Source organism: Canis lupus, chromosome 13 (assembly GCF_048164855.1).
Source record: "Canis lupus baileyi chromosome 13, mCanLup2.hap1, whole genome shotgun sequence".
NCBI lineage: Eukaryota > Metazoa > Chordata > Mammalia > Carnivora > Canidae > Canis > Canis lupus.
In genome coordinates this window covers 1,634,687-1,641,271 of record NC_132850.1, presented here as the reverse complement: position 1 = coordinate 1,641,271, position 6,585 = coordinate 1,634,687, and the positions used below count along the sequence as shown (strand labels likewise).

Below are 6,585 nucleotides of genomic sequence, written 5' to 3'. Positions count from 1 at the left end.
TGAAAGAAATTCAAACATGTGTAGATTAAAGTTCATCCTGCTAAAAGATGAAAGGGTCAACCAGGAAATTGAGGAAGAATTAAAAAGATCCATGGAAACTAATGAGAATGAAGATACAATTGTTCAAAATCTTTGGGATACAGCGAAAGCAGTCCTGAGAGGGAAATACATCGCAATACAAGCATCCATCAAAAAATTGGAGAAAGCTCACACACACAAGCTAACCTTGCACCTAAAGGAACTGGAGAACAAACAGCAAATAAAACCTACACCCAGCAAAGAGGAGAGTTAATAAAGATTCAAGCAGAACTCAATGAAATAGAGACCAGGAGGGCTGTGGAACAGATCAAAAAAACCAGGAGTTGGTTCTTTGAAAGAATTAATAAGATAGATAAACCATTAGCCAGCCTTATTAAAAAGAAGAGAGAAAAGACTCAAATTAATAAAATCATGAAAAAAGGAGAGATCACCACCAATACCAAGGAAATACAAATGATTTTAAAAACATATCATGAGCAGCTATATGCCAATAAGTTAGGCAATCTAGGAGAAATTGACGCATTTCTGGAAAACCGCAAACTACCAAAGCTGGAACAGGAAGAAATAGAAAACCTGAACAGGCCAATAACCAGGGAGGAAATTGAAGCAGTCATCCAAAACCTTCCAAGACACAAAAGTCCAGGGCCAGATGGCTTCCCAGGGGAATTCTATCAAACATTTAAAGAAGAAACAATACCTATTCTACTAAAGCTGTTCCGAAAGATAGAAAGGGATGGAGTACTTCCAAACTCATTCTATGAGGCCAGCATCATCTTATTTCCAAAACCAGACAAAGACCCCACCAAAAAGGAGAATTATAGACCAATATCCCTGATGAACAAAGATGCAAAAATTCTCATTAAGATGCTAGCCAATAGGACCCAACAACACATTAAGAAGATTATTCACCATGACTAACTGGGATTTATCCCTGGGATGCAAGGCTGGTTCAACACTCATAAAGCAAACAACGTGATAGATCACATCAACAAGAGAAAAAAACCAGAACCATATTATCCTCTCAATAGATGCAGAGAAAGCATTTGACAAAGTACAGCATCTATTCCTGATCAAAACCCTTCATAGTGTTGGGATAGAGGGAACATTCCTCAGAATCTTAAAAGCCATCTAAGAGAAGCCCACAGCAAATATCACTCTCAAAAGGGAAACACTGGGAGCCTTTCCCCTAAGATCAGGAACACGATGGGGATGTCCACTCTCACCACTGTTTTTCAACATAGTACTAGAAGTCCTAGTCTCAGCAATTAGGCAAAAAAAAGAAATAAAAGGCATTCAAATTGGCAAAGAAGAAGTCAAACTCTCCCTCTTTGCAGATGACATGATACTGTACATAGAAAACCCAAAAGACTCCACCCCAAGATTGCTAGAACTCACTAACTCTATACACCAACGAGACTGAAGAAAGAGAAATTAAGGAGTCAATTCCATTTACAATTGCACCCAAAAGCATAAGATACCTAGGAATAAACCTAACCAAAGAGGTAAAGGAACTATACCCTAAAAATTATAGAACACTTCTGAAAGAAATTGAGGAAGACACAAAGAGATGGAAAAATATTCCATGCTCATGGATTGGAAGAATTAATATTATGAAAATATCAATGTTACCCAGGGCAATTTACACATTTGATGCAATTCCTATAAAAATACCATGGATTTTGTTCAAAGAATTGGAGCAAATCATCTTAAGATTTGTGTGGAATCGGAAGAGACCCCGAATAGCCAGGGAACTATAGAAAAAGAAAACCATAGCTGGGGGCATCACAATGTCAGATTTCAGGTTGTACTACAAAGCTGTGGTTATCAAGACAGTGTTGTACTGGCACAAAACAGACACATAGATCAATGGAACAGAATACAGAATCCAGAAATGGGCCCTCACCTCTATGGTCAACTAATATTCGACAAAGGAGGAAAGACTATCCACTGAAAAAAATGGTGCTGGGAAAATTGGACATCCACATGCAGAGGAATGAAACTAGACCACTCTCTTTCACCATACACAAAGATAACCTCAAAATGGATGAAAGATCTAAATGTGAGACAAGATTCCATCAAAATCCTAGAGGAGAACACAGGCAACACCCTTTTTGAACTTGACCTCAGTAACTTCTTGCAAGATACATCCATGAAGGCAAGAGAAACAAAAGCAAAAATGAGCTATTGGGACTTCATCAAGATAAGAAGCTTTTGCACAGCAAAGGATACAGTCAACAAAACTAAAAGTCAACCTACAGAATGGGAGAAGATATTTGCAAATGACGTATCAGATAAAGGGCTAGTTTCCAAGATCTATAAAGAACTTATTAAGCTCAACAGCAAAGAAACAAACAATCCAATCATGAAATGGGCAAAAGACATGAAGAGAAATCTCACAGAGGAAGACATAGACATGGCCAACATGCACATGAGAAAATGCTCAGCATCACTTGCCATCAGGGAAATACAAATCAAAACCACAATGAGATCCCACCTCACACCAGTGAGAATGGGGAAAATTAACAAGGCAGGAAACAACAAATGTTGGAGAGGATGTGGAGAAAGGGGAAACCTCCTGCACTGTTGGTGGGAATGTGAACTGGTGCAGCCACTCTGGAAAAGTGTGTGGAGGTTCCTTAAAGAGTTAAAACCAGATCTGCCCTACGACCTAGCAATTGCACTGCTGGGAATTTACCCCAAAAATACAGATACAGTGAAACGCCAGGATACCTGCACCCCGATGTTCATAGCAGCAATGTCCACAATAGCCAAACTGTGGAAGGAGCCTCGGTGTCCATCAAAAGATGAATGGATAAAGTAGATGTGGTCTATGTATACCATGGAATATTACTCAGCTATCAGAATGATGAATACTCACCATTTGCTTCGACGTGGATGGAAATGGAGGGGATTATGCTGCATGAAGTAAGTCAATGGAGAAGGACAAACATTATATGGTCTCATTCATTCGGGGAATATAAAAAATAGTGAAAGGGAATAAAGGGGAAAGGAGAGAAAATGAGTGGGAAATATCAGTGAGGGTGACTGAGCATGAGAGATTCCTAACTCTGGGAAATGAACAAGGGGTAGTGGAAGGGGAGGTGGTGGTGACTGGGTGACAGGCACTGAGGGGTCACTTGACAGGATGAGCACTGGGTGATATGCTATATGTTGACAAATTAAACTCCATTAAAAATTAAATTTATATATACAAAAAATAAAAATATATTTATTTGTTAATTAATTAATTAATTTATGAGAGCTAGAGAAAGCGAGTGAGAGCATACGAGCAGGGGTAGCAGCAGAGGGAGAGGGAGAAGCAGGCTCCCCACTGAGCAAGAAGGCCCATGTGAGGCTCCGTCTCAGGACTCTGGGATCAGACCTGAGTGGAAGGCAGCCGCTTGACTGGCTGAGCCTCCCAGTTACTCCAAATTCAGACCTTTTCAAAGAGGATATGGGTACCACAGGAATACACTGTCAGATGCTGGTGGGCACAGGCCAAGATTTACATTGAAGGGTGGGGAGAGTGTGGCCTGAGTGTGTGACTATAGTTGGTCATTGAGGTCAGTTGAGCTGAGTGCTCCTGGCCCTTCCCTACACCAGCCCACTGGCTCTCAAGCTAATTGACCAAGGAAGGACTGAAGCCTCAGCCTAAGTACCTTCCTGGGGTTAGCACACCATTATGTCGCTGTAGCGCCCTCTATTGGCAAAGCCTCACATTGACAGCCAGCAGAGAAGAAAGATTTGCAGAGGAGAGGCATTTCTGGATAAATGGTCTCTAAAGCAGAAGAGGCACTGAGGCGGGCACTTGATGGGATGAGCACTGGGTGTTATGCTATATGTTGGCAATTTGAACTTCAATAAAAAGAAATTTTGTAAAAAGAAATACAAGGCTAGAGAAATGAATTAAATGAAAATACAAGTAAACAAAACCAGCATGCAAAAATTCGGGACAAATGACAAATTTATTTAATTGGGGGAATGAGGGTGAGTGAGAGACGGAAGGAGGAACTATCTAGATCTAAATTAAAAAAAAATTAAAAGAAATAACCCCAAAACATGTAGACTTTAGATCTTGATTTTAAAAAGCAGCATGTTTTATTTATTTAGGCAAGTTTAGTAAGGACTCAGTACTAGATGGTAACCAGGAATCATTTAAATTTTTTAGGTGGGATAGTGGCATTGTTGTTCTGTTTTAAAATGTCCATAATTGGGCAGCCCTGGTGGCTCATCAGTTTAGTGCCGCCTCGGCTCAGGGCATAATCCTGGAGACCCGGTATCGAGTCCCACGTTGGGCTCCCTGCATGGAGCCTGCTTCTCTCTCTGCTCCTCTCTGTCTCTGTGCCCCTCACGAATAAATAAATGAAATCTTTTAAAAAATAAACCAGAAGAGGACTCCACCTCTAAAGATTTGAGGGAATAAAGGGAAAGGAGAGAAAATGAGTGAAAATATCAGTGAGGGTGACAAAATATGAGAGACACCTAACTCTGGGAAATGAACAAGGGGTAAAAAAAAAAAAAAGAACAAGGGCTAGAGGAAAAGGAGGTGGGTGGGGGGTTGGGGTGACAGGGAGATGGGCACTGAGGGGGACACTTGGGATGAGCACTGGGTGTTATGGTAAATGTTGGCAAATTGAACTCCAATAAAAAAATAAATAAATAAAAGGTTTGAAGGCTGGAGCTGATGTGTTTGGTGTAAAACGATCGTCGCTAAACATGGGCAACTAGTTTGTCTGCCAAGGGGTGGGGAGTAAGACTGGAGTGATTGCATATGAGCACCTGACCATTATTTATTCTTTAAAGGCATTATGTCAGATGCTTCATATATATCGCCTCTACTCCTCATAAAAACCCTGAGAGATGAGTATCATTAGCTACACTTTACAGATGAGGAGACTAAGGCTCAGAGATGTTAAGTAACTTGTTCAAGACAGTAGATGAGTAACGGGGTCAGAATGAAAATCCCTGCTTCCAGGGCCAACATTCTTGCTGGAGCAGCATATGTTGGATGTCATCTAAATGAGTGTGATTGTTTCATAGGCCTCACCATGTGGATGTCTCCAGAGCAGAACCAAAGCTGGGTTTTTAAATTTCTTCTGCTTGGCTTCTCCAGTGACCCCTCATCCAACAGAGTCCTCTTCATTGCCTTCCTTCTCCTTTACCTGAGCTCAGTCCTCAGCAATGCACTCATCATCATCTTGATCTTCCTGGACATGCAGCTCCACATGCCTATGTGCTTCTTCCTCTGCATCTTCTCCCTACTAGATATGAGCTGTGACACCACCACCATGCCCCAGATGTTGATGCATCTCTTCGCTCACTCTCAGACCATCTCCTTTGCTGGCTGTTAGCTGCAGATGTATGTGTTTGGTGCCCTGGCCCTAACTCAATGTATTTTTTTCATAGTCATGGCTTATGACTGATGTGTGGCCATCTGCCACCCACTGCATTATACTGTCATCCTCAGCTGGGACCTCTGCACACAGCTGACAACTGGGACCTGGGCTTGTGGTTTCTTCTTCTCTCTGATCCATACTTTCCTCACCATGAGGCTGCCATACTGTGGGCCCAAGAGAGTCAACTACTACTTCTGGGAAGGCCCCTCAGTATGAAGATTAGCTTGCATGGATACCCACCTCATTGAGAGGATAGATCTGGTCGTCAGTGTCTTCCTGCTTGTTGCTCCACTCTCCCTCATTCTGGCCTCCTACATCCGTACTGGCCAGACCATTCTCAAGATCAAGTCCATGAAGGGCCACTGCAAGGCTTTCTCCACCTGCACTTTCCACCTAACTGCGGTCACACTCTTCCAGCCATGTACATCTACATGAGGCCCAACTCCAGCTATTCCCCTGAGTGAGACAATCAGATATCACTCTTTTGTAGTGTCTTCACTGCCTTCCTCAACCCTGTGGTCTACAGTCTGAGGAACCAGGACATCAAGGCAGCTTTTCTTCTTTTTTTTATAAATTTATTTTTTATTGGTGTTCAATTTGCCAACATATAGAACAACACCCAGTGCTCATCCCATCAAGCGCCCCCCTCAGTGCCCGTCACCCAGTCATCCCCACCACCACCCCCGCCCACTTCCCCTTCTATCACCCCTAGTTCATTTCCCAGAGTTAGGAGTCTTTCATGTTTTGTCTCCCTTTCTGATATTTCTCACTCATTTTTTCTCCTTTCCCCTTTATTCCCTTTCACTATTTTTTATATTCCCCAAATGAATGAGAACATATAATGTTTGTCCTTCTCTGATTGACTTATTTCACTCAGCATAGTACCCTCCAGTTCAAGGCAGCTTTTCTTAAAGTGATGGGGTGGGGTAGGGTGGCCTGGTGAATTGGGAGATAGGAGAGGCCTGAAGTAGAATGTCCAATGCTAAGGAAAAGGGCAACACTTATAATGTACGCAGACAACATTGTGCATTGGAACCAATATGGCACCTGATCAGTGAAGCAAACGTGGTACATGAAATCAACACGGATGTCTTGATGAACTTACTACATGTGGTGCAGTGATAAACAACTCCATAATCTTAGTGGCTTA

General features: G+C 42.1%; 1 pseudogene; it reads left to right on the top strand.

The window, feature by feature from the left end:
* Positions 1-5,087: 5,087 nt before the first annotated feature.
* On the top strand, positions 5,088-6,378 carry LOC140602102 (olfactory receptor 2A12-like; annotated as a pseudogene).
* Positions 6,379-6,585: the final 207 nt, after the last annotated feature.